This window comes from Halichoerus grypus, chromosome 8 (assembly GCF_964656455.1).
Source record: "Halichoerus grypus chromosome 8, mHalGry1.hap1.1, whole genome shotgun sequence".
In the NCBI taxonomy this organism is placed as follows: domain Eukaryota; kingdom Metazoa; phylum Chordata; class Mammalia; order Carnivora; family Phocidae; genus Halichoerus; species Halichoerus grypus.
In genome coordinates, this window is record NC_135719.1 from 28,379,964 (window position 1) to 28,398,035 (window position 18,072).

Below are 18,072 nucleotides of genomic sequence, written 5' to 3' on the forward strand. Positions count from 1 at the left end.
CACTTCCATGCTCCCTGGCCAGGCCTTGCACCAGGACAGTGACCTGTGCGCAGCCCACAGGGGCAGCCATACCGGGACTGCTAGGGTGTTGGGTGGGCAGCAGGGTAGCCCCGGGCAGGGCCACTGGCAGGAGGACTGCCACAGGAGCACAGAGGCAAAGGGGGCGTCCTGGCATCAGTCCCTCGGAGGCTCCCCTGGAGCAGAGCCAGGGCTCCCACACCTAGGCAGACGGGCAGTGGTCCGGGATCAGGGGACCTGGGTCGGTGTCGGAGAAATGTTAGAAGGCGGACTCTAGGGCGGGGACTCTAGGATGCGGAGGCAGGTGGCTGACACTAGGGGGCAGGGAGTGGTGGCGGGGACGGCGTCCTGGAGCGGGGAGCCGCCCAGGACCCGGGTCTTAAGTGCGGGCTTGGTGGGCGACGCGCACCAGGCCTCCGGGGCAAGGCGGTCCCCGCTCCGCCGGCCCCAGCGCGCACGGAGCCCGCGCACCGGCCGGCTCCGGAGCCCCTTCCCGGAGGACTCGGGGCAGGAAGCGGGGCACGGCTGCCCCGGGGGGTGCCCGAGCCCCCCAGCCAAGAGGGAGGGCCGGCGTGGCCCGCGCAGGACGCCTCCCGCTCGCGGACGCTCTCCCTCCCGCCTGCCCGCCCCGCCCGGGACCCCCGCGGCCGCCACCCGGCAGGTGCGCGCCGCCCGGAGCCGCAGCCCCACCCAGCTCTGCCCCGGCCGCGGACCGGGCTTCCGGGGCAGGGGAGCGGGGTGCCGGGGGGGGGCGGGGAGCAGGGCGGAGGGAGAGGGGAGAGAGGGGAAGTGCGGGGCGGGGTGCGGGGGAGAAATAAGGGGGAGGAAAGGAAGAAGTGGGGATAGGGAGTGGGGAGGGCAGGAGTGACGAGGAACTGGGAAGGAGTGGGAAGGGGGAGGAGAAGGGGGAGGCGGCGGGGGTGGGGGACAAGAGGACTTGGAGGGGGAGGAGGGGAAAGAGGGAGGATCTCAGCTCTGCTTGTTTCCTGGGCCCAGCCCAACCCCGGAGGAAATGCTGAAATGGGTGAAGCGTACATGTGCCTCCCAGGCCTAAGGGGTCGGGGACTTAGGCTCCACCAACACCCCCTCCCTCTTTCTTTGTGTCCTCGTGCCTGACGCCCGGTCCCTGTCTTCTTTCAGCACAGCCCTTGTGCCTCCACAGCTCCTAGGCTGCTGTTCACACTAAGCTAGGCTAGTGGACCCTGGACCTCACCCAAGGCTGTGCAACTTTAGATGAGACCCCTGTTCACCAAATGATTGTGTCTACTTGGACGACTTCTGGCCCCTAGCCTCATGCAACAAAAGCAGGGGGAAGGAAGGAGAGTGGTGAATGCTAGCTGCCTGGCCTGCACTGCGAGGTACCCCTAGCTGGCCCCTCTCCTACCCTTGGGTGCCTCCCACCTAGGACAGTCCTCCAGTCCCAGGACCTCGGCTCTGCCCGCTTAGTTCTTGTTCACTAGTCTGTATTCCCACTACCTATTACTTACCTGCCCACGTGTGGTACTACTTGCTAAAGAAAACTAAAAGAATTCATAACTGGACCCATTACAAGAGGACATCCGTGTTGACTCCTTTCCTCCCTATGGGACCCCCCCCCCCCCCAGGTAACCACTCATGATGGTGAGTGTGTGCAGGTGTGTGTAGTTCTGGGCACACACCAACATGCATGGATGCATAGGAATTTGCTTTGTACAGATACGAGGTCAGGATATCATAAGAAATGCTAATGGATGATGCATGTTCACCAAATGCCAACCACTGGGCTCAGCACTTTACATATATTATTTTGTTTCATCCCCGCGAACCTCTGAGGTTTATCGCTGTCATCTTTGCTTTTTGAAGATGAGAAGTCTGGGGCACAGAGGTTAAGTAGCTGGCCCAGGATCACACAGCTACTAAGTGACAGAGTCAGGATTTGAGCCTGGCTCCAGAGCTTGCAAGTTAACAACTAGACTTTCCTGCGTCTCTATGCATACAGTTCCACGAGTTGCTTTTCCACTAAGACTATGTTCTTTTCTGCAACAAATGGAAGATTCTGAGAAGAGGAACCTCTGGCCCCATGCATTTGAGATTTTGACAAATAACTGGTGAAATGCTCTGAAACAGAGGCGGCCAGGCTCCGCACTCAATCTCCCCAACCCCAACACTTGGTCCCCCTCAGGCCAGGGCGTAGGCCCCCAGATCGGGGGAAGAGGCTCCCACAGGCCCTGGAAGTGGGAGTGGTGCCATTTGGGCAGAGAATTCCAGGGAGCTGGGTATGCAGAGCCAGGTCTAGAAGAGGGCGTGCAACGATGGTGCTGGTGGCATTGTCTGGCTGTGGCCTGGTCCAGCATCAGTGCCACATGGTGGCCCCGGCGTCTGAACAAAGCTGCTTCTACTACCATTGGTCTGCAGAGACCTCTTGACCCCTGCTCATTTTCCCAGCCTGTTCCTCTAGCATCCTTAAGATTCTAGGAGCGCTCTTCAAACTTAAATCCATTTTCATTTAAAGGGGCTGTTGCTGGGGCGCCTGGGGGGCTGAGTCGATTAAGCGGCTGCCTTCAGCTTAGGTCATGATCCTGGGGTCCTGGGATCGAGCCCCGTGTCAGGCTCCCTGCTCAGTGGGGAGTCTGCTTCTCCCTCTCCCTCTCCCTCTGCCTTCCACTCTCCCTGCTTGTGCTCTCTCTCTCTCTGTCAAATAAATAGATAATATCTTTAAAAATAAATAAATAAAAATAAAGGGGCTATTGCTGTAGAGTAAGAAACCTCCTGATTGATACAAACAACTGGCGATTTGTAAACTTTAAAATTTTTGTCAATCTGATAGGAAAAAGAAAATAAGGAAAGGAAGTGTTTCATGGGTTTAATTGCTATTTCCTTATGATGGGGAGGTGGGCGTGGAAACTGCTCACTTCTTAAAATCCATTCTCTCCTAGGATAATGGAGCTGTAGCTGGGCGGACGTGCTGAGCTGGACTACATTTCCCAGGCTGCTGAGCTGGACTACATTTCCCAGGGTGTCTTGCAGGTAGGTGTGTCCTCATGATGTTCCCACCAACCCAGTAAGAGGAGATCTGGGATAGAAGTCACTTCTGTATTTTGGCCTGCAAAGAGTGGCTGTGTCCTCTCCTGAGCTGCCTGGAATCTGGCTGTGGCAGCAGTCCAGCTGTGGCAGAGCAGTGGCCTTGCGGGAGGGTGACAACTTGAGGAGGGGAGCCTGGGGCCCCGAGTGACCCTGAGGAGCAGAGCAGGTACTCATCCCAGAACCGCAATCTGAGAAAGAAACTGAGATGATTAATTTTATATATCAATTTAGCTGGGCCACAAAGCCCAGATATTTGGGTAAGCATTATTCTAGATGTTGCCATATTTTATTAGGGGAGATTAATATTTAAGTCAGTCGTCTTTGAGGAAAGCAGATTACCCAAGATAATGTGGGTGGGCTGCATCCATTCAATTGAAGGCCTTCAGAGAAAAAAAGGCAAGACATCTTCTGAGCCAGAAGTGTTGTGTGGGGACTGCCGTCAGGCTCAGACTGCAGCATCAGCTCTTCCCTGGGATCTCTGGCATCCTGCCTGAGGATTTTGGACTTGCTAGCCTCCACAATCATGAGTCAATTCTTTAAAATCCTTCTCTCTGCGTGCACACCCCCCCCCACACACACACCTGCACCTTAAGGTTCTTTGTCTTCTTCATATTACGCCCCAAGAATTTTGTAAATTAGTTACCTTAGCCTTTGGACTGTTATTCATGTTGCCAATATTTTCTTGTTGTCAATCGCTTGTCTCTTTTTTTTGGGGGGGGGGTGGCGTTCCTCCTAGAGAATATATTGGTTATGACTCTTGACGCTTGTGATAGAAATCCAACTCAATCCAGTATAACGTGGAGGGGTGCTTGCTGAGCAGCTCATATAACTGCCACCTTTTAATACTGAGGATTCCCACAGAAAACAATGTGTCTCAACTTATGTTCTTTTATACAATTTAAAAATCTCCTTCATGCAGGTCCTCCAAAATTTTAGTTGGGTCTGTGCCTAGATTATTTATGATTTTTGTTGCCATTGCAAATGCTATGTCCTACCTGGTTATTAAGGGCATATTGGAAAAGTGTGTTTTTCTGTGTGTTTGCTCTGTGCCCACCTGCCAACGGGTTCTTATATCCTGTCAAACCTCTCCAAGGACATTAGTTATACTTATTTTAATGTCCTCTTCTGATTCCTGTTACCCTATTTTCTCCAGGGTTCTTTCTGGTTCTTCCTTGGCAAGTTGTTGGTTTCCTTCAAATGTATGGGGATTCTTGGTTGTCTGACCTCATTTGCAAATGAGTGTCAGGATGATGGCTTTTAAAGGGGGTTCCTGGGACTCTTTAGGGGGTCCACAAAGTAAAAACTATTTAATAGGAATACAAAGACATTTTTTTTCTCTCATAAGTGTTCAGCAGCGTTTTCCAGAGTCTAGATAACGTGTGATACCATAACAGATTGAAATCAGAAGCAAGTCTGAGCATGAGATTTTAAAAAATACAAAATCATGTCACTCATCTTACTAAATAAGCTATTCTTAGACAAAGAGAACTATTTTCATAAATGTTATGTTATTCATGTTAACATGTATTGGCTTTATTATCATTTAAAAATAAATAAAGATTTAAAATTTTTCTGCATTCTATAACTTCTGTTACAGTAAATATCAATAGGTTTTTCCCACAGAGTAGGCCTCTCTGGGGCCCTCAAGCATTTTTAAGAGGGGAAAGGATTCCTGAGTGCAGCACATATGGGAACTGCTGGTCTTGACTGGTCACTCGTGCTGTGTGGAGGATATCTTGAACACAAGCAAACCTCCCCTCTGTAAGGGACTGTCCACTCTGGTCACAGGAACCCTGGCCCCCTTGGACACTTGGGGTCATGGAAGCAGGCAGGGATGCACAAGGGCAAAGTACCTTTCAGGGCCTCTGATCTGGGCGTGCTCTGTATCTCACTTTGGCTCCATTACCTGGGCAGGGTCCTGCTTCTCTCTCCAGGGGTGCCCCCCACTGCAGCAATCTGCCATCAGTTTTAAAGCTGCACTCTGACTTTATGCTGGGGGCAAATGGGGCATTGTCCCAGCTGCTCGGGGAGCCCTTCACGGAATCACCTTATCAATATCCCAAGATGTCTTCTCCATGCCACCACTTCTCCCATTTCTAGATTGGAGGGTGGGGGTGGTTAGGGTTAGGCTGGGGGTTAGGGTTTCCCATCTGCTTGGCATTGTGGGCTCCTCTGCTCTGTGGGTTTCCCTGCTAATCTGAGCCCATCTACTTTCTATCTTCCAGAAATTCTCCAATGTTCTGATCTGCTAGTGGCACTTTTCCTAGTTTTCCAGGGCTCCTAAGTATTTGTTTTTATAGTTATTCTGGTATTTCAGAGGATCTGGGGAGGGAGGAGAAGTACCTGGATGTGGTTCATCAGCCATCTTGAACCCAATTCATTCAAACCCAGTGTTTGAATGAATGAATGAGCAAGGGCTCTGTGCCTGAGCAGAAGGGGAAGGAGGGGGCTGGGGTTTATATTGCTAAAAATGATTAAAGATAATTTAGGGGATACAAACTTTATTAACCACTTCATGAAGCAAGCAATCTCTGTTGCCAAGGGTCCAGAGAACCGCAAAATGGGGCAGAAGGCAGGAAGCTTTCACAGGATAAAGAATAAAGAACAGGGAAGTTTAATTCTGGAGCCCAGAGTTGGCTGGGCATTTGGGGACTGGCTGACTGGATACATGGCCTTTCTGGTCACGCAGAGCATTTTCAGTTGTCCACGGTTGGGTTTAATGATGAGGTGCCCCAGGCAGGAGCAGCTCCATCTTGGGGCTAGACAGTTATTTCAACTGTACAGACCTTCCTCCAAGACAAGATTGCTGCGAGGGTCAGATGGTGGACTGCTTAGACATGGAGACCAACCTGTGTGATAGCACCTGTGCATTGGGGCTGGGGGGCGGGCGGGTGACCTGTCCCTGCTGTCATCAGGAGCTTGGCATTGGTGGAAATGCTTCCGGGGGTCTGGAGGGACAGCACACAGAGTGTTGTAGCAGATGCCCCTCCCCTTGGGTTTAATTTACAGGATGGGATTTAAGCCCTGGGGGCATAATTGCTAGGAAGAAGGAAAAGAATGTGATGCCCACATTTTGTTCCAATCCAGACTCTTAAGGAAAAGTGGACCCGCGTCTCCTGGGCACTGGGCCCAAAGTGAAGAGGGGGTGTTAGGAGGCGTCCTGGGCAGGAGGGAGATGCATCGGACTGGGTGTGGAGGATGCTGTGGGCCGTCTTGGGAACTTGGGAAGCACCACCCTTCCTCCCTGCCTTGGTCCTGACTGGTCGCTCACATCAAGTGGGTCATGGTCACCTTCCCATGAAAAGCACGCCTTTTAAAGATGTTGTCCCAACAGCTGCAGGGGGCCGGGGGTGATGGTAGAGCAGATCAGGGGAAGGAAACTTAGATCAGCTCACATTTTATTTAAAAGAAAATACTTCCCTCCCGAAGCAGGGTCTGAGCTATGTGCCTTGGCAAACACACAAAACCAAAGCAAGCCCAGCACAGCTTCTCTGGAAAGTCTGGCCACACCCTCCGGATATGGGAAAGGCTTTCTTCTCCATTTCAAATGACCCTGTTTTGCCTTTTTTAGATGCAAATGTTTATTTGGTCTGATTCTCAAATACCTCCATGCAGCTGAAATAATTTAAAACAGCTCAGTAAGAATCGACCACTTCCCACCCTTCTGAATTCGAACCCTTTGCTAGGGCCACAGAGGGATTGGCGGGGCACCTGAGGGGCAGCACCAGCCCCGCCCCCCCCCACCGGGTCCCCCTGGCTGAGCAAACAGGCTGGTCCCTCTGCGCAAGGACCCCGGCATCATGAGAAGGCGGGCGCTTCTGTAGGAAAAACAATGACGGCGTGGGAGCCAGCAAGTGTCAAGGACGTGATATATGCCCGTCACCTCCCCTGGGAGCAGAGCGAGGGGCTCACCTTTCCAGGTTACTAGGTGCCATTTGACTTTTTACCCAAAATCCTGGAGCATCCCCCAGAAGGAGACAGGGTGCGTTGGGATCTTGTGCTGTGGGTAAATTCTAGAGGGACAGGACATGTTGAAATCTGTGATGGAAATAAACCTTTCATGAAGCATTGCTGTGAAGATTAAATTAGTAAAATGCCTAGAAAATATTCCAGCTGAGCATGTGTGTGTGTGTGTGTGTGTGTGTATGTGTGTGTTGACTCGGCTGGTGGATGGGCCCAGTTTACCACCCTCTGTCTATACCCACTGAAGAAATAGTGTTTGTTGGTCTGAGGATTCACGTGGGTCTAGGGGGACACTTCTCACCAATGTCAGGGTCTGTCACAGCATTACGCCCATTTTATAGATGTGAAAACAGAGCCTCGGAGCTGTGAAGTCAGAACTGGAGCCTGAGCCCACCAGCCGGCAAGAGCCTGGCCGGGTCCCCGACGGCACCCCTGCCCTCCCAGGTCTGGGGCTCATGGTAAACCTGCGGTGGGGAGCAGCCTGGGCTTTCGTCCTTGGGTACTGCCTCATCTGCTGCCAACTGCCTCAGGCTTGCAAAGGCCTTCTCCTCCCGCGGTGGGCCTTCCCTCCCCAGGTTCTGGGGGCTCCTACTGCCGGCCAGTGCACATGTTGCTTCTGCTGACCGAGCTTGGCCCCTGCACGGGGCTATGGTGCCTGCCGTCTGTGGAACGCGGGCCTCCGCAAGCCCATGCGCTGCGTCTGTCCGCTGAGCCATCAGCACCCGGTGCAGGTCCTGGCACAGAATAACTGCTTGAGTGTGAATGATGGAGTCCTGCGGGGGAGGCTGGAGAAGGCTTGGATGGGAAGGCCAGGAGACAGGAGGCTGGGGCTGACTCCAGCATTGGCTGCCTGCCAGGAGGGAGTGTGCTGACCCACCTGTCCCGCCTCCGTTCCCGGTGCCTCGGCCTTCCCTCGGCCTGCAGGGGCAGCTGGAAGCTGGCCTGGGCGCTGGGACTGTTGTGCTTGTGATGGGGGGGCGGGGTGGGGCTGTGTCGAGGGGACAGTTTCCCTTCAGAGTACAGTGCCTGACCACAGGGTGCAAAGCTGTGGGCCAGACACCCTTCCAGGTGGTGACTTTCCCATCTTGGGAACGTCACTTTACCGAGACACGTTGGCTCACTGTGGTGCTTCAAAAGGGGCTTTCCGGGAATGGAGGCCCACCTTGAAGAAGGGCGAGGGAGGCTGAAGGCCTGGGAGCCGGGGCAGCTTCTCGCTGGTCTGCCCAGCTTGTCAGAAGACCAGAAGTGGTCAGGTGGACATTCACAGTGCAGGGCCGCCACACACACATGGGAATCGAGAATGTGGTGAAGGTGACACTCAGCCTGTAAGGTTATTCACTACCTAATGTCATGCTGGGACAACTAGCCAGCCATCCAGAAAAAATAAAATCAAGTGCCCAGTTCCTTCTGCCACTAAAATAAATTCCAGAGTGATCCAGGTAGAGGGAAGATTTAAATGCAAGAAGATGGAAACCATAAAAATATCAGAAGAAAATGAGAAAACCATTTGTAATCTTGGAGGGGGTAACTTTTTTGCTCTTGTTACAAAACCCTGAGGACATAAACAGCAAAATTGATTTATTCTACTAGATAAGAGCCAGATATTTCTGTATGGCAGAAAACATCCTGATTAAAGTAAAAAGACAAGCGATAAACTGAGAATAAAATGATGGTACATCGTTAAGATGGAATTATCACACAGTCATGAAAAAGAACAAGGTGTATTTATGTCTATGACATAAGAATAACATCATGTGCATAATATATGCAACTATGTCACAGGCCAAGGGCTGCTATAAATCAGTAAGAAGGGGACACCTGGGTGGCTCAGTGGTTAAGCAACCAATTCTTGATTTCAGCTCAAGTCGTGATCTCAGGGTCATGGGATCGAGCCCCACTTCCTGCTCCTCGCTCAGTGGAGAGTCTGCTTGAGATTCTCTCTCTCCCTCTGCCGCTCCCCCCAAAACAAAATAGAATAAATCTTTAAATCAATAAGAAAAAAATCCAACAACTTAATTGAAAAATGGTCAATGGATAGAAATCCTTCACAGGAAATGAAAATGCTTCTAAACATTGGAAAATATGCTTACTCTTACAATAAGAGAAATATGAACTGAAACCTCAGTGAAGCCCTGCTTGACACCTATCAGACGGGCAGAATTCCAACCTTCGGTAACGGCTGTGAGAGTGAGCAGGATGCATAGGCTCCGAGAGGGAGTTTGGGCACATCTGTCAGGATTAGAAATTCTCCAGCCCAGAAATCCCATATTAAGACTTTGTCCGGCACATTAGGTTTACAACCGAGGCTCATGGAAACATTCTTTGTGATTGCAAAGGATGGAAACTACTTAAATACTACCAATACTAATATTAATTTTTTAAAGAGTTTTTTTTTTTTTTGAGAGAGAGAGAGATAGCAAGAGAGAGCATGAGTGGCGGAAGGGGCAGAGGGAGAGGGAGAAGCAGACTCCCCACTGAGCAGGGAGCCCAATGCGGGGCTCCATACCAGGACCCTGAGATCATGACCTGAGCCGAAGGCAGTCACTTAACCATGTGAGCCACCCAGGTGCCCCAACGGTGATATTAATTAATCACAGCACATCCCTTGTATTGAATTACATACATTTTTAAAAACAGGTATTTTTAGGTTTATGATGTGGAACAAGCTTCACAGTATATTGTTTCATGAAAAAGAGGATGCTTGAGAGTGTGTTCATAGAATCTGCTCATTAGTGTGTGTGTGTGTGTGTGTGTGTGTGTGTGTGTGTGTATGTGTATGTGTGTAGAAGCATGAAATTTAATTCCTGGAAGGGTACATAAAACATGGAAATTGGCACCATGAGTTTCCTCTGGTGTTATTATTTTGAAGATTTATTTATTTATTTGGTAGGGGAGGGGCAGAGGGAGAGAAGGAGAGAGAGAATCTCAAGCACACTCCCCACTGAGCATGGAGCCTGATGCGGGGCTTGATCCCAGGACACTGAGATCACAACCTGAGCTGAAACCAAGAGTCAGACGCTTAACCGACTGAGCCACCCAGGCGCCCCTCCTCTGGTGTTATTGACTCAATGTTGGCGTCCCCTCAAAATTCATATATTGAAGCTCTAACCCCCAATGTGAGGTTATTAGGAGGTGGGGCCTTTGGTAGGTGATTAGTCATGAATGGGATTATACCCTTCCAGAAGAGACCTCAGAGAGTTCCCTTGCCACTTGGCCACGTGAGGACATGGCGAGAAGTTGGCTGTCTCCAGTCCAGAAGAGGGCCCTCATCAGAACCAGACCGTGCAACTTCCAGCCTCCAGAACTGTGTATTTTGTTACTGTAGCCCAAGTGGACTAAGACATCTGGAGAAGGGGCCTGGGATCTGGGGCAAGTGGTGGGAGCCTCATTTCCCACCCTTCCTTCCTTCCTTCATGTTAGTGGCTCACCCCTGCATAATGTGCGTTTTCAGTTTTTTTAAACCATCAAAGCCGTGCCTGTGGAAGGCCGCCACCCACCCCTAGCTGGCCTGGTGCCTGCTGTGGCTGGAAGTGGGGCCTGCCCTGCTGCTGCCCGGCGCGGGGATCTCCACTGCCCCCCCTGGGCAGGTTGCTGTGCAGCACAGCCAGTGCCCCAGGGGGGAGGCACAGCCGAGGGACGGCCTACCAGGTTGCACATATGCTCACAATTGACTCATTTCCTCGCCATTCCTAACCACAAGTACTTACCTGGAGCATTGCTGATGCCCCTAGGTGGGTCCCCAAACCTGATGGCTGGGGCCAAGGTGCACTGGAGACAGAGTGGGTTAATAATGCTGTCCCAGGTAGTTGCTATCCACTTCCCAGGGGGAGTATGGAGGGGCAGGCTCCAGCCCCTGCATGTGGGTTCTTACAGGCCCCATCTGAACAGGATTGTGCCTTTCTTCACTTCCTGCCCCTCCAGGAATCCATAAGCGTGCCCGGGACGGCTGTGCATCTCCTGTGTGCAGTGGGTCAGCCCAGGACTCCCTTCCAGAAGGCGCCTCTCCCTGCAGCTCTCCTATGCCCTCTTGCCCCAGGCACGGTCTCAACGGCCTCAGACCCTTCTTCCTTTAGATCCTCCCCCCCACACACACACTTCTGCCTCCTGTTTCCCTGATCCATTCCCTGCCTGGGAAGCAAGGGCCCTTCTATCCCACCTTCTTCTACTGTCCCCTTCGAAGAGGGAAGGGACTATAACTAACAAATGCTTTTCTTCTATCACATGTTCATTAAGTTTGTATTTTTCTAAATAAACATCTGACAGTGCCCAGGTCATCAAAGGAAATGCCCCAAAACTTAATGGCTTCCCTGAAATCCAGTGGATCTCCGCGTGCCCACAATGACTGTGTAATCTACAAAGGGCACAACTGTAGGAAGAAGAGAGGCTCTGTCCATGTGTCTGGCCATGTGTCCGGTCTGGGCATTTGAGGCTCCAGGCAAGACTTCATGTCCCAACAGCGCTGGCCAGGGACAGGAGGTGGGCGAACCTGGATCACAGCAGCAGGCTTGGCCCCTTGGCTTCATGTCATGCTCACCTGTGCCTGCCCTCTGCTAGGAGCCTGCTGCAGCAGAAAGGAGACCCTTCTCGTTTCAAGGGTTAAACCCCCAACAGCACAGCAAAGGCCACGCTGCAAGACACCCTCCCTCGCACGGTGCACACTCACATCTTTATCACTCTGGTAATTCTTCCCACTAAAGTCAGACGTAATTTCGAAGGTGGGTAAAAGTAATTTGAAAAGTAGGTGGGCAGATGGCATAGAGCGGCTCATCCTTCTCTCAAACTGTCATCAGCTGTGACGGGTCTCAGCTGCCATCTCGTATGATTATCATTGTTATTTTGCATTTGTGCACATTTCTGTTTGTGGGTTGGAGGGAGGGGGCTGAGCAAAGCCGTGGGGAGGACTGGAACAGCCAAGTTCATATGTCCTTTGGTGCCATGCTTGGCTGGTGACTGGATCCTGGGTGGATTGGCAGGGGCTGGCAGCACGTGGAGGGGACCAGCTTTCCCTGGCTCTGCACACTCAGCATGAGCACTTCATATCATCCCTGGGCTTGGCTCCTCTTCTGGGGCCTGTGTGGACAAGACAGAACACGCACTAGGGGACAGAGCTTGTCCAGAGGGCAGCTCTGACAATTCCCATCATAATAGTGATGGCACCACCGTGAATTCATTTCTTCCTTGCAGCAACCTGGGGGATGGGAACCACTGTTACTCCTATTTTCCTGATGAGTAGATTGAGATGTAAAGGGGTGGGACAGGAGGGACCCAAGACCTGAGGGACCTGTAAGGGTGGGGGCCGGGGCTATACTGCCAAGAATCAGATTTGTTCACTCAGTGGAACCCAGAAGCCTGGGCAATGGGAGGCAATTGGCACTACAGGCAGTGGGATGAAGTAGGGATGAAGTAGGGAAGCCAAAAAGAGGGGTTGATCCAAATTCTGTCTAGGAAGCCAGTTGGATCCCCAAGACCCTCCACTGCAATCTCCAGACAAGCCTGGAGGTTTGTTCTCTGAAGAAATTGGAGAAGAGTGGTTCTGGGCTCAGGGACCCCAAGGATAGCAGGGGGCAGGGGTGCGATTCTGGGCTGGAAAGGGGTTGGGGTATAAGAAGAAAGACTTTACACAGAGAAGACCCCCAAGAGCCATTCCCCTGCTCTATTCCCAGGAAGCTGGCAGCAGATCTCTGTGCTCCTGCATGATGTATGTCCCTAGGAAACGACCTAAAAATGCTTACATGTCAGGGTTGCCTGACAAAGAAATCTGCCCCACCTACCAGGCTAAAATTCTCTCCTCCCCCCAAATCTTCAAAGAGCTCCTCAGTGCTTCACTCTTAGCTATGAACAGATTGCCAAGGATCCCTGAACATGTGAGTGATGCTGCCAGAATAGAGTCAAACAAACCACAAACAGAAGAAGGGCACTCAGAGGACTGAGAGAGAAGGGAGCAGAACAGAAGCTCAAAATGAAACTCCTATCATTACTATTTTCAGGGAAATGACAGAGATACTGCATCTGAGAGACAACATCAGCATTCTAGAAGGAAGGGGTCATCAAAGCATAAGAAGGAGGATTTCTAATAGATGAGACAGAGGTGGAGTCAAGGAAATATCTTTCAAAAAAAGCAAAGAAGGGTTTCTGGGTGGTTTAGTTGGTTAAGCGTCTGACTCTTGATTTTGGCTCAGGTCATGATCTCAGGGTCATGGGATCAAGCCCCGGGTTGGGCTCCATGCTCAGTGGGGAGCCTGCTTGAGATTCTCTCTCTCTCTTTCTCTCCCCCTGCCCCTACCCACATGCTCTCTCTCTGTCTCTTTAAAATAAATAAAAATAAAAATTTAAATAATTAATTAAATAAATTTAAAAGGCAAAGAGATTGACAATAAGAGAGGAACTACAGCTAGAAGTTAGGTCCAGATGATTCAGCATCCTACAAAAAGAGAGAATAGAGAAAACAAAGATATTTCAAAGAAATAATACAAGAAAATTACCAACTGAAGGCTGGAGGCTTCAAATAGAAAGAGCACATCAAATACCAGGACTATGAACTTAAAATTCCACACCAAGGTATAGCCTCATGAAATATGAAAGCATCAAAGATCACGAGAAAATCCTAGAAACTGGGGATTGAAAGGAGGAGTGAATAAAACATACAAAGGTTTAAGAATTAGAATGGTGGCAGACTTCACAACAGTAGCACTGGAAGATAGAAGACAATGGAATTATGCCTTTGAAATTTTGGTGGAAAATTATTTTCAACTTAGATTTCTACATCTGGCCCAATTATCTTGGAAGTATGAAGTGGTATAAAAGTATTTCTAGGCATGCAACATCTTTAAAGCTTTTACCTTCTATATATCCTTTCTCAGAAAGATGCTAGAGGATATGCTCCAATGAAACAAGCATGTAGACCAAGAAAGAGGAGGACCTGGGGTGCAGGAAGTGAGGGACCCAGCCTGACAGAGAAGCTAAGAGAAGCCCCAAGGGAACAATTTGTAACACAGACCAAGAGAGCAACTGCTCATATCTGAGCAGAAGGTCAAAGGGCTGGGAGGGAGGCATCCAGGGAAGGGGGCGATCTGCCAGATTATCTGATGTGTTAGGGCCTTTGAAACAACTGTTGATAGGTGTTTGATGAAAATATAGAAGCATTTGGGGTAGTTAGCCATTAGGGCAATGAAAATAGTAAAAGGAGGCATTTATCTCTGGTGTGGAGGGGTGGATTATGAGAAAGGAACATATTCATTATACACTGTTTGGCTGTGCAATTAGTGATAGTCCTGGTAATGTAAACACTGACTGTTAATTTAACCAAAAATCATAATATAAAAATATATTAGGATGATAGGTGAGGGAGGAAAGTGGGAGCACAGTGGACTATGAGTGTCTAATCTTCCACAATTATAATAGAAAGTCAAAAAATATCGGCAAAATATAATAATTTAAAAATAGGCATATTTCCATATTTTTTCAGAAGCAAATTTTTTAAAAAATTGAAAGCAGTGCCCCCTGGGAGTGGGACTGTTGGATGAGGGACCAGGAGAGATTGGCTGCATTTCATGGTGAGCCTAAATTATTTGGATTGTATACCACACGTCGAGATCATTTTTCCAAAAAAAAAAAAAAAATTAATTGGAAAAGGAAAAGGAAGCTCCTGCCACTTGCCCACTGTCTTAGCTGGTGTGTTACAGAACAGGATGTGGGGACAGAAGTGAGACGTGGTCAGCAGCAGGAGGATCCAGGAGATCCTGGGGAATTGGGGTATTTAGCAAATCAAAGAAATCTCTGTCTGGTGAGTGCCCTGGAGGCAAAAATCCTGAGCCTGCGAAGCCAGTGGGAGCCCTTCTCTCTTCTGCAGAAATTCTTGTCAAATCACAACAGTTGGATTTGTTGATGGAATATTTGGTCTCCAAAAAATACCATCACTGGTGCTGGGACAAAGGGATGATTTCATGACTAGACTAAGAAAGTGATGGTCCTCAGGTAGTGTGGACAAAGCAAGTTGTGGCACAGATCCCTTGGGGTGGGATTGGAAGGATGGAGGGGAGAGAAGTTTGACTGAGCACCTCCCTCTTTATAGGAAATGAGAGTAAATCAGTGTGGGGGGGAAGAGGGAGCAAGGTCAAGTTTCCTTCTCAGGCCAGGGGTTAGAATTAAGATGTGCCCTGGGATTATCTGGCACCCAGGTCCCTGTAGCCTTGCCCTTTGCTCTCTTAATCTATCCTGGCCCCTCTTGGTGACTTTTGCTGAGTCAGGGCCAGAGGGATGGTCTTCAGGTGGATGGGGAGCTGGTGAGGAGCAGAGAGACGGGAAGAAGAAAGAAGGGCAGACTGCTGGAAGCAGCTATGAGGGAGGCCGAGCTTCCAGCCCTGACGCAGCACAGCTGGGAGGAAGAGATGTAGTTGGCTGGAGTATGAGTTATCTATTGCTGTGTAACAAATAACCCCAAAACTGAACAGCTTAAAGCAACAAACATGCATCATCGAATACGGTTTCTGGGATCAACTCAGAGGGCTGTTGTGGTTCAAGGACTCTCAAGGTTAAAGTCATGCTGCTGCCCAGGGCAGTGGTCTCTGGAGGCTTGACGGGGATTAGAGGATGTGCTCTCCAGCTCACTCACACACATGGCTGTTGGTGGTAGGTTTCAGTTCCTCACTACATGGGCATCTCCAAATGGCTGTTCACAACAGGGCTTCTCCCAGAGCAAGTGATCACAGAGAGAGAGAGAGAGAGACAGAGACAGAGACAGACAGACAGAGGCACAGAGACAGACAGACAGCCAAGAAGGAAGCCACAGTGCTAATCTACCACCTAATCTCAGAAATGTCACACCATCACTTCTGCCGTGTTCTTTTGGTCCCTGGTGCAGTGTGGGAGAACTCCACACAAGGGTGTGCATGCCAGGAGGTGGGGTCTTTGGGAGCCATCATGGAGACTCCTTCCACAGGTGATAACGGGAGATGCATTGGTGGGGCACCTACTGTGTGGGAGAGTCTGTGCTTCTGGCTGTGGCTGTGAAGGAGACACCTGCTCCCAAACAATTATGTTCCTGGTGGAATTCCAGTTCTCTCTCCCCCGTGCCCCAACCCTAATTTTCATAATAGAACCATCAACTCATATCTACTTCACCCTCTTCAGTCTTATCTCATTCACACTTCTTATTAAAAGTCTCATGATATCTCTGCTATAAGTTGGACATGCTTTATTAATTGTTTGTTGGATGAGGAAATCGAAGTGCACAGAGATAGACCCAATACCACCCAAAGGCTTGGCCTACACGGTGATCCCATGGGTGGGTGAGCAGGGAAGGCAGCTGGAGCTGAGGTTTCCCCATGCACCCGTCTCTGGTAGCGGCTTTCCCATTCATTCTTGCATTTCACTGATGTCCTCGTCCAAGGTACTGGGGACAGGGTAAGGGACTAAATTTCTTCCCTGTGGAGCTTATGGTTCCAGGGGGTGGGGCAGGAGGGTAGACATTAGTCCAAGTGTCTCACAGATAAATACAATTACAAGTGAAAAACATTGATATGAGAGAAAGTGCAGGGTGAAAAGAGATAACAGGGAGTCTGGCTTGGCTGAGGGCCCAGGAAGTACCTCTGAGGAGAAAGGCAGGCAGCAGGGGATAATTCCTGGTTGTCACTAGGATCAGAGAACAAAAGAAAGGCCCAAACCTCTCATTTATGTTCAGGCTAATATTAGCATGAGAGACATGTGAATAATTTATTTTCTTCTCACAAATATTGTTAATACTTAAGGATAAAGAGTAAAAACTTGAGCCCTAAATTAAAAAATAAAGACAACCTTCAGTGATCTATTTCTGCACCCAGGCAAGGTGTCTTCTTATAGGAACCGCAGAATCACCCAGAAACAAGTGTCTAATTATAGCAGCGCCTTCTGTGGCACTAAAATAAGGATGATTATCAACACTATCTTTCAGGTTTTTCACTAAGTCAGAACAATTTGCTAAAAATAATCCGTACTGTATCCGCAACGCCCCCAAACAATGTGTGTTTTCCCATTACCACGGCCTGCTTGCTCCCCACAGCCCTGGAGACTGACAGGGAGCATTAAGCCCTCCTGGCAGCGTGTTCTTTTGTTGGCTGGTTTTCATCCTGAGCTTTGTCACTGGAGCAGTGGAAGATGGGATAGAGGTCTTGAATGGAAAAAGCTGGGGGCATCTCCCAAGAGCCTCCCAGAGATTTCAGGGCTGAGAGCCCAAGGTCAGGTCTCCAGTTCCTGGAATCCTGTGGGGTCCAGGGAGGCTAACACGTGCTCTCTCTCTCTCTCTCTCTCACACACACACACATTGCCATCTAAGAAGCTAAATTATAGAAGCCAGACATCAATTTGCTTGTTTTTCATGGAGGAAGTTCCCTTCTAGGTCTGAACACTCAGGTCTCCCATTAGGGGGTCCCTTCTTGGGGTCAGAATTACAGTGAAGTCTGCAGGGTCACAAAGAGGCCCAGTGAATGTGGAGACTGAGCTCAGAAAGGCAGGTAGAGTGATCATGACATTTCATCCTGGTCATAGGGCCACTGTTGGCCTGTATAGAATCTTGTGTGAATTAGAAGAAAAGGTGACCTAATCTAACCCAGGGACCCAGTCAGGAGAGCAGGACATGTACTGGACTTCAGAACTCACTTGCCTCCTGGACCAGGAGCCTTGGAGTAGTGTGCAACCTGCAACTGTTCATGCCCCACTGTGGTTGCCATGGGTATAAGAATTCATTTATTCCCCCACAGTACCACTGGCCTCTTTGAGCCAGAAGAGCCCCTACCTCCAACTCAAAGCCTTTTCCCTGAACAGAGCATGATGGATACAACCAATTTGGATACAACACTTTGGATTTCCTTAGGGCCTAGGCAATGTTGATTAAGTTGATTTGTAGGTTGATTTATAACAATGTCCTCCCTAGCATTTCCAGGAGGAGCTTAAGGTTGATTATGGTAGGGGGCAGTTTGAGCAAAAAGAATTCTGGACCTCCCTTACCTGTTGGACTACTATGTAAGATTTTTTTGGGGAAAAGGATTTCACAGG

The 18,072-nt window shown here is 49.8% G+C and overlaps 1 long non-coding RNA gene across 2 annotated transcripts in view; it reads left to right on the forward strand.

The window, feature by feature from the left end:
* Window positions 1-359: 359 nt before the first annotated feature.
* The window catches only part of LOC118544298 (uncharacterized), an 89,675-nt gene continuing 71,962 nt past the window's right edge, over window positions 360-18,072 (forward strand). For both annotated transcript variants that reach the window (XR_004921513.2, XR_013450313.1), the window contains exons 1-2: window positions 360-679; window positions 2,934-3,024. This is a non-coding gene — a long non-coding RNA (uncharacterized LOC118544298). The remainder of the gene's footprint in view (window positions 680-2,933; window positions 3,025-18,072) is intronic.